This window comes from Antechinus flavipes, chromosome 6, assembly GCF_016432865.1.
Source record: "Antechinus flavipes isolate AdamAnt ecotype Samford, QLD, Australia chromosome 6, AdamAnt_v2, whole genome shotgun sequence".
Taxonomy (NCBI): Eukaryota; Metazoa; Chordata; class Mammalia; order Dasyuromorphia; family Dasyuridae; genus Antechinus; species Antechinus flavipes.
In genome coordinates, this window is record NC_067403.1 from 28,134,849 (window position 1) to 28,148,949 (window position 14,101).

At 42.7% G+C, this 14,101-nt stretch overlaps 1 protein-coding gene across 2 annotated transcripts in view; it reads left to right on the forward strand.

Annotated features, from left to right (window-relative positions):
- The first annotated feature begins 9,395 nt into the window (after positions 1–9,395).
- Positions 9,396–14,101, forward strand: part of KLHL5 (kelch like family member 5) — an 89,637-nt gene continuing 84,931 nt past the window's right edge. Inside the window, exon 1 of one of the 2 annotated variants that reach the window (XM_051967618.1) lies at positions 9,396–9,840. The gene's annotated coding sequence lies outside the window, so the exon portion shown is untranslated. Of the gene's footprint in view, positions 9,841–12,220; positions 12,301–14,101 lie in introns of those variants that run through there. The other variant, XM_051967617.1, reaches the window with a different exon arrangement.

The following is a 14,101-nucleotide window of genomic DNA, read 5'->3' on the forward strand; positions in this document are numbered from 1 at the left end:
CTAAAAATAGAGACATCATCTTACAAACATATTAAGGTAATAATCACATCTGCTGATGAATTTATGAATCTAATTGAGTGAAGCTAAACTAATCAGACAAAGAGCCCCAAAGTCCTTCGTAAGGGTAGTACCATCCTCCAAGTCTTCTGTGCAATCATCAGTTCCTCTTCCTAGCTTCCATATTTACTCTGTTGTCAAATCCCGTCAATTTGACCTTTATAACATCTTTTATTATACCGCCTTTTCTCTTTTGACACTGCCATCTTGGTGCAGGACCTGATCCCCTCCTACCTCAACTATTACAATGGTTTTTTACTTGATTTCCCTGCCACAATTTTATCCCCACTTCAATTCCTTCTCCACTCAAATTAATTTTGCTTAAAGTTAAGATTAGGATGTTTCATGACTAAGTCTCCTCCCTCCTATTCGATGAACTCCAATGGGTCCCTATCAACTTTATATGTCTGAAATGCCCTTCTTTCTAATCACTGCCTCATGGCTTTCTGGGCATCCTTCACATTTGGCTAAAATCTACCTTCTTCAAGAAGCTTTTTTGATGTTATTTAATGCTAGTGCTTTTCCTCTATTAATTTTATTTATTCATAGTTATTTGCATCTTATCAAATTATAATTGTGAGCTCATGGAGGTCAGAGACCTCTTGTCTTTTTTTTTTTTTTTTGAATCTTCAGAGTTTAGCACAATGTCTGGTATATAAGTAGGCACTTAAATGCTTATTAACTGAAAAAATGTGCTATCAAATTTTTGCTTAAGTTTAGACACGGTTAAAATACAGGATCTGGTACTAGTACTTCCTGATTTTTCTTAGCTAAATGGAAGAGTGAAAAAAAATCTGATGTTGTTTAGACTGTCGCTTTTTGTTTTAGCATGTGTATCATGAGTGACACCTCCTATTGACCCAGTGCCTTTCCATTTCAGGTCAGCTGCTTGTTACTCAGCCAAGAATCATTCCCACTACATGCAAATGTGGCTAACAAGCATATTGTGCTAAATTTAGCCACACTATATAGACCATAATTTAAACGGGTAGAGGGGAGTGTTCATTTTTTGACGAATAAAATGGAGACAAAACCAGAAGAATGGTTAAGAAATCTTTCAGTTTGTGTCTTCTTTATAAGGAATCATAAACCATCAGTAAAGTGTTAATTAATTTTTAGTTTACCAGGGGCTTATTGCTTATTATCACTAAGAAAAAGATTAGATATCGAACAGGTTTTGCCTGGTAGGCTATGAATTAAAGAGTAGCATTTTCAATCAAAGAAAAACAAAATTTTCAAACAAAGAAAAACAACAATTAGTGATAATTCAACTCCTCTTGTTTTAAAATCAAACTCAATTCAATTCAAAAATATTTATTTAGGACTACATGCCAGAAACAAAGATATTAAGATAATAACTAATTTATATATATAGTCCATATAAGCTCAGGATTCCCTCTTCCCATCCCAACTCAACTTGTACCAGCAAAGTAGCTCTCCAGAATTCAGCTACATCTCTCCCTTAGAACTGTAAGGGTAACTAAAGTATTGAGGTGCCTTTTCCTGTTATTAGCTTGAGCCAACACATTCCTCTCAATATCAGTTGTCCAATTAATATCTTTTCAATGTCATCTAACTGGTGATTAGTCCCTAGTACAATTTTGACCAGCGATATCCTTACTGTCCTATTAATATCAAAAGGCTTTTTTAAAGAGATATTTGCTGAGAAGATGTAGTAAGAACCAAATCACAAAAACATTTCCTTGAGTCAAAGTATACTTTTCCCACAACTTCCCAGGCCCTAGGGAAAGTGAGCTCCAGCTTGTAGGGGTGGCTGTGAAACATTCTTCTCACTAAGCTTAAGTAAGGCTCAACCAGCCAACAAGTCCCTCCCTTGCTTTCAGGGAATGGCATCTTGGCAATTAGGTAGATCCATGGCTGAACTGGGTCAAGCAAGTGCTCCCCAGGACTCCCAGCTGCCATCAAGCTCTGCTGCTGATTCCAGGTCTTAGCCCCTGTTGTGTCTCCAAAGCCACAAGTTTTCTGTCTCCTGCACTCCTAAGCTTTCCTTTTGGGAGCAGGAAAGAATGAAACACAATCCAGACCTCCACACCACTGCGGCTTCCCCACCAGCTTCCCGGCAACCTTGGTGGAGATAAAGCCTGGAAAGGCAACCCTGCACTTCCCCCATTTGTATATACCCTCCGTTCAGGCTCCGAAACCAGTTAAAAGGCTTTTCCTCACTGTGCAGCAAGTAGGAAGGAAGCAGTCATACAACACTTTGCATGCTTACTCATTTCCAGAATCAGGTTCCCGGTGAGTTGGCCACCAAGCAGAGCAGATTGTGGATATTCAAATGCTCTCTAGGTCAAAACCTCCAGAATGCTCTGGGTCAGATGTGCCCTCTGGGTCAGAACCTCCAGAATTCTCTGGGTTAGACCCTCCAGAAAGAAGGCTCTCCTAAAGTTCTCTTTTGATGTCACATTGTGGTGTCCTAGAGTTATAAAAAACCAAGCCAACACAGTACACCATTCAGGACAAGCTCAGAGAAATACAACTAAGCCAGAAGGGGACTGAATTTGGGCCTGTCTCATCTCAGCCCCGGTCTTGTTAAATTCAAAGTGATTTCTCCAGGCACATTATTTCTCAATAACCAGACATAGGGGATTTGTGATCTGCATTTGGTGGACAAAATAGCTACCCTGATATTATAGAACCTCAAGTACTTAATTAAATATGCTACTTTCTATATATTATCTCTTTTGAGCCTTATAGCAATCTATGATTGTGGCCAAAGGATTAAAGATGAGTTAAGAACTAGCTCTGGTCAAAGGATGCTGTTTGATAACTCAGTTAATGGCCTTGGAGAAAGTATGAAGGCTTTTTGGTTCCCCACTCTTAGCACTATTGCTTGCTAGGCTATGGCAACATTCTTAGTATTCATGATTTAGTAATCTGGGAACTGGGAATACTGTTTAGAAGAGTAGGAATAGAAAAAGGGAGAAGAATGAAACCCCTCATTAAGACGTAAAAGAAATTATAATCTAGAAGGATTAATCTAACTTCAAAAAATATCTTTAGCATTATTTATTATATAATACTTGTGTGCTGAGGTTGGGAAGGCAGTCTATCCTGGGAAAGATGCGCTGAGAAAAAAGGCTTTTGGATTTACATGAATTGATGCTGAGGGAATTGAGCAGAACCAGGAGAACTTTGTATATAGTAACAGCAACATTGTGTGATGATCAATTATGATAAACTGAGTTCTTCCAAGCAATTAAGTGACTGTCCCAGGATCACACAGGTATCAAGTGTTAAGGGTCTGAGGCTGGATTTGAACTCAGTTTCTCCTGACTCTGGGGCTGGCGTGCTATTCACTGTGCCATCTACCTGTCCCACTATTTTAGTTTTGATTGCAAAACCTACACCAGCTTCATGGCACTCCCTTTCACTGAGACCACTCCAGAAAAATCTGGTCTTCATTTGCCAGCCTTGTTTCACTCAAGGCTGCTATTTGGATGTGATACTTATGGAGTTCTCTTGAACAAGAGCTGTTCATCTTTGAGGCCTAGTGGATTTTACATTGTTTATAAGTGTGCACACATCCACGTCCTGATGGTGAAGGGAATCGACTTTGCAGAAGTTGTGTTTCGAACGCAGGTGGGATGCCTGCCTGCTGCAGTAGTCAGGCCAGGGATGGGTAAGCAGTTTTTAGGGGACCTTGTCCAGTCCCTTCCTCACCCCTGAGGTGAGTGGTGCAATCCTCACAAAGCTGCTCAGACACCCAGGGGACTGCCGAATCCCATGGCTGCTCCCAGTCTGAAGACCATCTCACGGTCTGGGCCACCTGTGTGCAGAGTTATTACCACAGCTCCCAGTGAATCCTTACCTGCTACTTCATCACTGGCCTATTGCCACAGGGCTTTGAGAGTAAAAATGATAAAATGATACAGTGATCTCTTGATCCATTCGTAAATTGGATTTAAGTGAGACAGAGCTGTTTCATCTCTAAAAGGCAAAGGGAATAGATTGTCCTGTGATGATCACAAAGGGGTCTCTCTATTAGTTGTTGCTGGCAAGATTCTTGCCAGTCTTCCTTAAAAGGCTGATCCTACAGCTGGAGAAAAGTCATCTACCTGAGAGCCAATGTGGCTCCAGGAGGAGCTGAGGAACCCCAATAAGGTGTTTACTGCCTGACGATTCCAGGAGCAGGGTGGAAGTCTGTACAGCACTTGGAGATCTGCCAAGGCCTTTGATATTGTTAGTTTTAAGGGTTTATGGAAAACTGAGTCAAAATTTGCTCAGAGAAGCTCATCAGTATAGTCTGTCAGTTTCTTCATGATGGCTTCTGGATAATGGAGTCTAAACTGGTAAGATTTTCTCAAGCTGTAAAAACTCTGTACGAGTACAGATCCAGACAGTAGACTATATTGTACTTCCCTAAAACTAGTTTAGAAAGGCTCATTATTAGAAGATTAATGCACAAATGCTTTTTTTCACTTTAGAGTAATTCATTAAACCATCTATTGTGGGTAGAAATCATCTGAATCAATGAATATCCTCATGGATAAAACCATATATCCTTGAAGAATAGAAACATTTATCTTCCTTAGTAGCGAGTACGATGTTCTCTCTAGAGATACTGTATAACTATATAGTAGATACTGAATAAATATTTGTTGGTAGTTGAATCTGAATGAAAAAGGGCCTCCTAAACCAAATCCTAAGCAGGAATTGGAATAGTAGCACTCTTCCTCAGTTGGCCTCAATTCTTAGGATTTTGACTTTGCCAATAAAACTGATATAACAAAATTCTACATATTTTTTGTTTGTCTGGGAAACAAGACAAAGGGACCAGTGCCAAATCATTTATTTGCTAGAGTACCCATTCACTAAGAGGCAGGACTGTTTGCCAACTGTCAATAAAGCTCTTTAATCATGTAAAAAGATTCATAATCAACATCATTATAAATTAAAATTAATGGAACACTAATAAGAGTCCATGATACAAGCAGTCTCCAATTTTTGAATACTTCCTTATTCTCAAGTTAACTTAAGTCATGTTGAATTCATTTCTGGAGTCCCAGGCAGAATCATTTAAGGGTCTTATTCTATATATAGAGGGAGCAGAAATCCCCATTCTGTCCCCAGATTCATTGTAGGAAAGGTTGGTTCTTTTGCCCATTTATTCTATCAATAGAGATATGGAAGCTTCATTCTTTTTTTCAGGAAAACAGAGTTAAGGTTCTCTATTCCTAGCATTCCAAATTTTAAGGCATTCAGGAATACATTTTTCCATAAATATTTAAAATGGAGGTAAGGCTCTCAGGTTTATTCCCAATTGCTTATCTAATCCATGATGTAACTGACCAGTACTATCAATCCACAGAATTAAAAATTTGAAATAAAACCCACTAACAAATTGTAGAAGTATCTATATTTTTCTTTGGCATTGTTTCAGACATTTTAAGGGTTGCCATAGGCAATAGGCACAAAGCATTTCATCTATAAAATGCCATATGATCTTCATAGTGAAGCTCCCTATTTCTGATGGGTAGAAACTATGAACTTCATAATGAACCATAATTTAACATCTAGATTAGCAGTGATGAAAAAACACAATAAACTTATTTATTTTATCCAAGGCACAAGGAGAATCTAGGTTTTAAATTTTGTATCACGCTATGTTTAATTGGTTCTTTTTATTTCTTCACATTGAGAAGATAAGAAATATTACCTTTTCATAATTATCAGTCTCAGCCAGAAAACTGTGATAGACTTAATGTGACGTTGCTTGTTTTGTTTTTCAGAAACTAAGCGATTATTCCAGATCTGTTTAATGTTCCAGAGTATCCAGGTGGCTATGTGAGCATGATTCTGTATAAAAATGAAAATGATTTAAATGTATGTTCTCCAGACCATTTAAGTCCCATGGAATGTTAAAGCTTTTCATCCACTGTTCTGGTAACTCATTATAATGGAAATTGAATCTGGATTCCTGAAGATTATGCCAGAACAGTACATGCTCTGGAAGGTTCTACCAAAATGTAAAGATTTTGACTATGAGCTTGTCAGCAGAATGTAGATCTGTCACCTTAGCATGAGTCAGAGAGACTCATCATCGGGGTGGCCAAAGGATGGTGAATTTTCACACACAACTCAGTGATTATCTCCTGATCCGTACATCTAGGGAGGTGTAATTTAGACTACCCCTTGTGAGTTCAAATGCTCCATCCTCCACAGTTCTCTGGTACCATTAAAGAAGCTTAGAATGTGTACCCTCTACCAGGCATTCTAATGTTAAGTACAGGAGTAAAAGTAAAAGAAGGGGGCCCCCTTGCACATGAGTTCCATTTAACAACTATCAATTGGATTAAGTTTTTAGTTGGTTAGTTGTGACTTGCACAGGGTCACACAACATGTCTGAAGTTGGATTTGAATACTGACTTACTGTTAGAACAGAAGCCCCCTAAGGACAGCAGACCTTAAAATCATTGCTGTCTCCCCTAGAAGCTATATCAGATCATCTCTCTCTATTAGATGCAAATGCAGGGCCCCCCCATTAGAAAGGGGAGCAGACCAAGGAAATCATAGATCTTTGGACTATTAAAATTCTGTGTCACATTGAAAACTTTTATCCAATTCATTTGCCTTTAGCATTGTCTTTTTGAAGTGTATCTTTGCTGAAAATATGAAAAGGGAACAAACAGGCTTTCATGAAGAATTTTCAGCAGGATAGCGGGCCAGATTGTTCTAGTCATACAACTGACTGAAAGGTTTGGGGACTACCAAATCCTGCTGTTTATCCCATGTTGATTACATTAAAAAAGCAAAGTGTGTTAAGATCATCCAAGCTTCCCTGTAACCATTTCATTTCAAAAGGTATTTATTTATTAGGCACAAAGACCCAGACCTGGAAAGAACCCCAGGGGTCAGCGAGTCTAATTCCTCATTTTCAACAGATGAATAAAGTTGAGGCCTAAGCCACAGAGATAAGTTATTAGAGGTAGGATTTGAATATGGGACATCTTATCCCATGGCCAGTGTTTGTTCCATTATTCCACACTTCATCAATCCCCAGACCATTACAGGGCCTCTTCAATAAGGAGAATAAAGAAATCAAGAAGTAGCCTAACAATCTCTATAGGAAATCTAAATAGATGAAACGCCTAACTTCCAGACTACGTAATACATGCTAGCTAGCCCTTCCATTGAGTTGGTAATTAGTACTGTACAAATACCTGAGTGGAAACTATAAATAGATAATGAAGTGGGCCCGGAATGGCATAGAAGAAAGAGAGCAAGACAAATTGAACTTGGGAAATGGAGCACAGCCTTCTTTTCAAAACAAATGGTCTCCTGGTAGCACTCTGGCTGCAAATCTTGGAAGACCACAATTCCTAAGGATTTTAAAGTTGTGAATAACAAAGCATTATGGAAGGATAGCTAGTGGACACAGTGGGTGGGCCATCTGTGCAGTTCTTATGGAAGAATATGGTCAAGAATGGGAGGGGGGAGCACAAAAGAAATGCAATATGCATTGCTGGAGAGAATTCCTATCAATGAAATCCCTGACCCTTCTGAGTATAGAAGTTTACTCTCATATAGATACTGATCCTGAGGCTGAAAAGTAGCGTCAAATTAATAAAGGTGTGACCTTTTATTTCCATCCTTAATGTTTAAAAATAGTGCAGTAAAAATCATAAAAGATAATGATATTAATTAGTACTAATAAAAACTAATAATCATCTGTATGTGTGAGGTGGGGTATCTTTCACACTGCAGCTTGGTGTGAAGCTTTTTTTGTGGAGGGAGCGGGAGGAGAGAGGGTCTGGGATGTTCTGCCTTCCAGTTCTCAGTCCCGTCAGCTCCTAACTTCTAACAGGGCACCCCAAAGACTCCATCTGCCATTGTTGTTTCCTAGCAGTTAATGTTGTTTCCTCTAGTTTAGCCTTGTTCAACCACTTCCCCAAGTGGAGTCAGTCCATTCTGTGACGGGTAAGCTCGGGAACCAAGGGCCACTACTTGATGGCTCAGTCTCTTAGGGACCAGCTAGTGCTAAAGGAATGGAGGCTCAATGAGGTGAAGGCTTGCCAGAACCAACATCAACTCCGGGCTTTGACGTCTGCTCCAGGGTTTTTTCCAAGAAGTGGGACTGACTTTCTCTTTGGCGGAATGGCAGCAGCACGGATCACGGGACATGAGAACGGAATCTCCCCAGGTTCTGGAGCGGTCAAGAGAGCCAGGAGGGGCTTCCTGATGGGACTATAGGACTGGAATCCCCTCCCGTTCTAGATGGTCCCGTAGCAGAGCCTTGCAAAAGGCCCTCCTGATGGGACTCTAGGACTGGAACTCCTCGAGTTCTAGATAGCCTTGCAGAAGAGCCTTCCTGACGGGAGCCCAGAACTGGAAACAGCCCTCCCTCCCCCGCCCTGGACAGGCCAGCAGTAGAGCCAGAAGGGGCCTCTCGCTCTTACAGAAGAAGAAAGCCAGGCCCGGAGCGCCCCACTCCCGCTGCGTGCCCAAGAGCTCGCCAGGCAGGCCATAGGCGTACCAGGGGCACGCGGCGGGCCCTGGCTCCGCCCACAGGCCGCAGCTCCCCGCCTCCTCCCAGCTGGGATGGTGGGCTAGCCTCGAACTCGCTTCTCTCCCGCTACTTTCAGCCCCGCCCCCGCAGCTACCCGAACTGGGCGGAGCACCTCCTGAACTTCCCGCCTTTCCCGGAGAGCTCCGCAGGGGCGACTGCTTAATTACAAACCCAGAGGAGGGGGCTCAGAAGCTAGGCTGGAGGAGAGCCCCCTCGCCGGCTGGGCCCGGTCCCTCGCCCTCCCCTCCGCAGGGTCCCGCTTCGTGTGACGGCAGGGAGGGAAGGGAATGCGGTCCCGCCCCCGGGCTGCCTCTGACACGGGAACCCTCGCAGGCTCTCCCCTTTCTCCCTCAGCCCCCAAGAGGTATCCTTTTTTGCCCCTCCCTCTTAGGAATGCCCGGCTCTGCTTGGGGGAGGGGAGGGGAGGGGCCTCGCGCGTGACGTCTCCCCTCCCCCTCTACCCTCGCGGCCACCACAAACCGCCCTCAACAGCGGTTGGCCTGACGGGTAAACAGAACACCGCCCGCGCGCTACAACCGGCCTCGCGCCCAGTGTTCAGCCCCGCCCACCGGAGCACCACGGATAGGGGGAGGAGCCATCCGGGATGGGGGTGGGGCCGTACAGGGGGCGGGGAGGGGCTCATCCTGCCGGGACCGAATTCCTCGCCCCTCCCCCTCGCTCCTCAGGGCCACCGAAAGCGTTCCGTCTCCGTTTTCTGCGCGGTCCGCCTGAGGGGGAGAGGGAAGGGTGCCGCGGTGGCGCCACTGTCCCTCCGACCCCGGGCGTTTAGGCTTCCTGGAAAGGAAGTTATCGTGGAGTAGCCCCCGGACCCTCCCCTCCTGGGCCAGGGGGGTGGGGAGTGCCCCAGAGACGCTGAAGAGCATCCCTACTCTGACTCCTCCCCCTCCCCCTCCTCCCCCTTCCCCTTCCCCCTCCTCCCCATCCTCCTCTTCTTCCTCCTCCTCCTTCTCCTTCTCCTCCCCATCTTCTTCCCCCTCTTCTCCTTCCCCTTCTCCCTCATCCTCTTCTTCCTCCTCCCCGTCCCCTTCCTTCTCCCTCTACGTCTCCCTTTCCTCCTTTTCCTCTTCTTCCTCCTCCCTCTCCCGTTGTCCCTCCCCCTCTTCTTCCTCCTCCTCCTCCTCCTCGGTTCCCCTCTTCCTGCACCTTCCTCCTCCTCTCTCCCCTCTCTTCCCTATTCCCTCCATCCCCTCCCCCTCCCCTCAGCCAGCGGAGCTGCCCGAGACGCTGGACCTTGGGTAAGTGTGCCTCCCTCCCCTCAGGGGCTTGGACCCGGAGCCGAACACCCTTCCTCGGGCTACGGAGCCCACGTGCGCGCACTTATCCCCACGCCCCGCCCCCATCCCCGCCTGGGGGCTCCCGACACCGACCGGTGGGGCGCGCGGAGCAACCCCCCCCCCCCGTGCGTGGGACCGTCCCACCCTGGGACACTAAGTTGGGCGAAGTTCGCGGCGGGCGGGGGGAGGGCCACCGGCACTGATTAAGCCCTTGCTGTATGCCACCTGGGCGTCTTTGGGAATGTTTTCTTTTTAATGGGTTCAAACTTTTTTATGTAAAATAATGTCGTTTTACTACTAATAAAAATAGTTTGAAATCTTGCCTCCCCCTCCCAAAAGATTAAAAGGGACCTTATAGCTGGCAGCGTGCTTGAAATGTACTCCAAATTTCAATGCGTAATTTTGGGGTGAAAAATATACAGGGACGTGGAGAGCTGTTGCTGTGCTGCTATTTTTATTTCATGCAGCTGTTAGATACTTTTTGTCGAACAGATGAATAACTTTGTTCTAGGTTGTGTGACAACTGGGAGAAAATCTAATACAATGAGTTCTTGATTCTAGGGATTTATTGGATGAACTTTATAAATGGGAGACACTTGTTTGTCACGGAGTGTTTGTTTTAAATACGGTAAAGCTGGATGTGGGGACCAGTCCTCTGTGGTAGTAGTGTAAGTCAGAACTTTGAGAGTTAGACTAGCTGCGGGACTGGTAGCGGGCCTAATGGGACTGAGCAATATGGGGAAAGTACTTTTTTCTTTTAAGTTAATTAAACAGCCATCTTTTTTGTATTTTTTTGCCCCCGTCCCACCTCCACCCCGGCCGTGGAGAAGGATGGGAGCAAAAAACGTTTTTCAAATCCCCATTGATTGGATGAGGTGGTTTAGGACGCTCTAATTGTGTGGAGTACTTTTGACCCCCTGAATTCATGTTTGCGGTATACTTTCAGTAGATAATTGCTAAGGTTGTGCGTTTTTAGGGAATATCAAGGATATATTTTTTAAAGTGGGAAAAAAACCAAACAATTTAATGTACAAATATGTAGACTGTTGCAGAATGCCTTTTTTTGCTTTAAACTTAAAACAGGATGTGGTTGCTGTTATCTGTTTAGAAATTAATGATATCAGTAGTTGTTTTGCCAGAAGTAGGGTGTGTGTGTGTGTGTGTGTGTGTGTGTGTGTGTACATGTTTGTTTTTTGTTTGGTATCATTGGTTCTCAGTGTTTTTAACCTCTTTCTTAGTGTCCCTATTCTCTGGCCATCCTACTCTGTCCCTGACTCTGCAGGGATTTAAACCTCCCCCCCCTGCCCCCCAATCTTCTAAAACTGTACTTGGCAGCCTATTTCTGTGGGTACGGAGAACAAAAGTTAAAGTTCAGATTCCCTCGATATCTTATTTAATTTTCTTCTCTGCGCTTCTCCCTGCTTCCTGTAAAGTCACAATTGAAGGCAATATTGGTATAACTGGTTTACATATTCTTGAATCATCACTCTAAATCTTCTTTTTAAAAGGGTAGCTTGTAATGGTCTCCCTAAGACTTTGTCCTTAGCTGCCTTCTTGAAACTCTCTTTAGGTGGTCACACCAACCCTCTTGGCTTTCTCTTTCCCTACTGTACATGGATGATTGCCATCACAATCTGGTCCCTCTTTCTGCCCATCTTTATTCTGTGGTACTTCCCTTGACAAGCCATATGCTCTAGTCAAACTGGATCGCCTCACTGCTCAATGTATTTGTAACTACAAAATTCTGTATCTATAAAGTGACCCTCTCCTAGGCTTAATAATGCCCCCACACATATGGATGGATCTCTATGTTTGTGTGGTGTGTGTGTGTGTATATATGCCTATTGAAATCTTTCCAGACCTAGCAAGTCTTCTTTATGAAAACTTTCCTGATCTCTCTAGCTAGAAGTAATCCTCCACTCTTCAAATTCCTCAGAATACTGTTTGTTTTATGTACTTGCTCCTGGCCTAACATATTTCTGTTTCATTTATTTGTGTGTCCTGACCTTACCACCCAATAAATTGTGAGCTCTTTGAAAACAAGAACTATGTCCTTTTTTCCTCTTTCTGCCTGGATCATAGCACAGTGTTTTATACATAATACAATACAAACAGTGAGTGTTTGTTGACTTCAACATCAAAATGTGTGTTATATTCTGAGAAAAATTCTTTTAAATATTCCACATTACTTTTACGTTAAGAAAAGCTTACAAAGGAGGAGAAGATTCTGGTAGAGTTAGGTGCCCTTTGCAGGGAAATCTTGAAGAGATACAATTGACAAGGGGGAATTTTTAACTGTTAAAATTGTTTTGTAAATGACTTTTGCAGATTCAAGACCTCAGTAAAATATCAACTTGAAGACATTTCTTGGCTACAGGCAGGAAACATTTATTAAGTGCCTGCTGTGTTCCAGGAATTGTGGTAAGCAGTGAAGATATAAAAAGAGGCAAAAGAACAAGATAATCTTGATCTCATAACAAGCAAGGATGGCAGCCCTTAACTTTCTAGGAGCTTGTTGGCCTTTTTAAAAATTTTAAAGTATTCATTTTATAAAGTATTTCAAATACTTCAAAGAATCTGTGATTGTTATGGGTACTTCTAACAATAGTATAGATTATAACTACCTATCTACACCACCTCCATTGTGGCTTTTATCCACATCCACCTGTATAAATCTTCCATAGAGGGACCTTTCAACATGCTAAAGATTTTTTCTAGATTTCTAACATTCTGTGGTTGTCACTACAAAATTCATTCAGACTTTATCTTTTAAACTTGCTTTATAAACCACAGATTTTCTGTTTCACTTTTAGTGAACAAGTAATTGTTGTTAATATGCTGCATTTATTTACAGTGGCTACATCTCTTCATTACCCTTTGAATACCCACGATTTTGTTTTGAAATTGTGTTGTTCTCCAGTTCATCACCATACAGCATCATCAGAAAACTGTTATTAAAAATGTTTTTGCATTAGTGAGCAGTTTGGGATCCTTGTAAGCATTGAAGTTTCCCAAATGCAACCCAATTCTTTGTCCCAGTCAGTTCATGGTTTGTCTAGCTCATTGCCAGCCTGAAGTCACTATTCACTGGTAACATTGATCATCTAGTTGCATTTGTAGACATTATTCATACCTTCCCTCCCTTTTCCCTTTCCTCCTTTTCCCACTTCCTTCCTTTGCTGGCTCAGTTGCCTTCTTAGAGAACTTGGTGGTCCTTAGGTCCCAAGGGTGAACACTTTATTATCTTTAGCCCCACTGTCCACCTAGTAGCAGGGATTGTAGGCATAGACCACCATACCCAGCCATACCCTTGCCTTTTCTGTTCACACTATTCAGACTGAATGCTTATGGTTTTTATTAAGGAGTTTGGGGGTATTCTGGGAATTAATGAATAACTTCAGTGTCATTTGCCAATAGGCCTATCTGCAGGATTCCTCTTTCATGTATACTCTCTACTACATATAGACATATATTTGGAAAGCATATAGCTCCATGTTTTATGTCTCATACGATGCCAATGAGGTAGTTTTTGTACAGCATTATATCTGTCTGATCTGTCGTGTCTTGTAAATCAGTCTCCAATCTTTCAAGTGTTTCCTATGTTCGAGGCACAGTTGAACAAAGGCAAAAAATGCAACCGCCCTCAAGAAGCTGACTTTTCCATTGGAAGAGATGACAGGTACATAATAAGTATGTACAAAATATAAGACAAATGCAAATTAACTTTTTGGTATAGAGGGTACTGACAGCTGTGGGGAATCAGGAAAGGCTAAAAGCCTTTGAAGAAAGTCCTTGAGCAGAGTTTTGAAAGAAATAGGATTTCTGCAAGTTAGAGCTGAAGAGGGAGAGTATTCCAGTCAAAGTAGCCAGAGCCTGGTGTAGAAATGGGAGATGTAGTGTGGGAACAGCAAGATGGATTGGATAGTAGGAAGACTTGAGGGAGCGAAGCCTCTTGCAGTCGTCCAAATGAGAGGACGAGAGCCCAACGCGGGTGGTAACTGTGTGAAAAGAGAAATGACAGATTTTGCAATGGATCAGCAAGGTTGTTTAAGGAAGAGTGAGGAATCAAGGATAGCACCAATATCATGGAAAGGAGATACTTTGTTAGAGGAGAGCCTTTAAAGTTCAGTTTATTATGTGGAGCAATTTTTTTTAATGATCGATAAACAGTAAAATATACCATATTTACTGTTTATCGATCATTAAAAAAATTGCTAAATAT